Source organism: Pseudocercospora fijiensis (assembly GCF_000340215.1).
Source record: "Pseudocercospora fijiensis CIRAD86 unplaced genomic scaffold MYCFIscaffold_3, whole genome shotgun sequence".
NCBI classification, from domain to species: domain Eukaryota; kingdom Fungi; phylum Ascomycota; class Dothideomycetes; order Mycosphaerellales; family Mycosphaerellaceae; genus Pseudocercospora; species Pseudocercospora fijiensis.
Genome location: NW_006921534.1, coordinates 2,417,915 through 2,419,418, shown reverse-complemented (window position 1 = coordinate 2,419,418; position 1,504 = coordinate 2,417,915).

The window sequence follows — 1,504 nt, the reverse complement described above, 5'->3', positions numbered from 1 at the left end:
GGTCTAGTAAGGGTTCGAAAAAGTGCCTAAGAGCTTCCTCTTTCGAGCCCCTAAGCTTCCTTATAGCCCTCTAGCCGAATAAACGGTCCCTTATTATCTAACCTAACGGTATTACGCTAGGTTGCATACGTCGGAGCAAAAGCCGTTTAGAGTTAAGGTTAGGCCTATTATCGGCTTCGCGAAGGCTACCGACAAGATCTAGGTTTAGCGTTTTAGTAATGCTAACTAGGTTAGATTCCGCCTTACCGACTGCAGCATCCCGAATACTATAACGCGATAGATTACTATAAATGATTACTTCCGTTAACACTACGGAATTACCCTTAGACACCTAGATCGTCCGGTACTTAACGTTAGTATGCGCGCTAATCCCTAGTACCTACCTACCGAGCTGTATACAATCCGTACTAATAAGCCTTATCGACGCCTACTTAGAGGCGACTAGACTTCTAAGATACTTAAATTCGCAGCTATATTTCCAAACCTCGATACTATGTCTATTACCGGAACTCCTAGTGCTTAGCTTAGGAATAGTCCGTAGCTCTTCTGTCTTGCCGATCCTACCGGTAATTATTAGTTAACTCCCGTAAAGCTATTTAGCTTCTCGGTAGGTACTAGTATAATTATAGTGCCCGGCCGCATCCTAGATACTCCTCGCGTAGGCTATAATTCGAATTCGAAACCTAGTATACTACAGAAGGACTACTAGAACTTGTAGAGCGTTAAGTTTACTAGACCTAGAAAATTTAACAAGTAGTCGGTCCTAGTTACTAACCGCAAGAGCAATCGAGGCAGTATACTATATAGTAACCTAGGTAGTCCTAAAAAGGCCTTTATAAAGCTCTACGGTAGCAAAGAGAAGTATCCGAAGATAACCGTAATTATCGTTAGTAAGCGTTACTACACTCGTTTCTACCCGACTCGTAGGTAGGATACATATAATAACTATTAGAACCTACTCGCAGGTATAGTCGTCGACTATAGTATCGCCGACAAGATCTATATAGGGTCGGGCTATAGGCACATTTAGGACTTTAAGGCACAGCACGACCCGCTTACTACGTAGTTACTAAGGACGAAATCAAGTTTAAGGTAGATAAACTTTAGCAATTCATATACTACCTCTGCTACCTCTTTAGTCGTGCGACAAAGGCTGTATCTATCTGCCTACTAGCATACTACGCAGACCTTCTTTGCGAGCGTAGCCGTGCCTATTTGTTTAGCGTCCTAGCTAAGAGTTATAGCAGTAATTCTTTAGTCTTTAACGCCGGATAAGAGTAGTCTCGTCTAGAGGATAAAGAAGAAGAAGAAGAAGAATTCAATATTAGGAGAATGAACTTTAGCAATTTATATACTACTACTGCTATATCTTCAGCTATACGACTAAGGCCGTGTTTACCTATACTAGATATGCACCTTAGCAATCTAGCGCCCGGACTCGATATAAACCTATTAACGCCGCAGGCGCGCTTTTGATCGTGGACCAATGATAGGGCGTATAAGG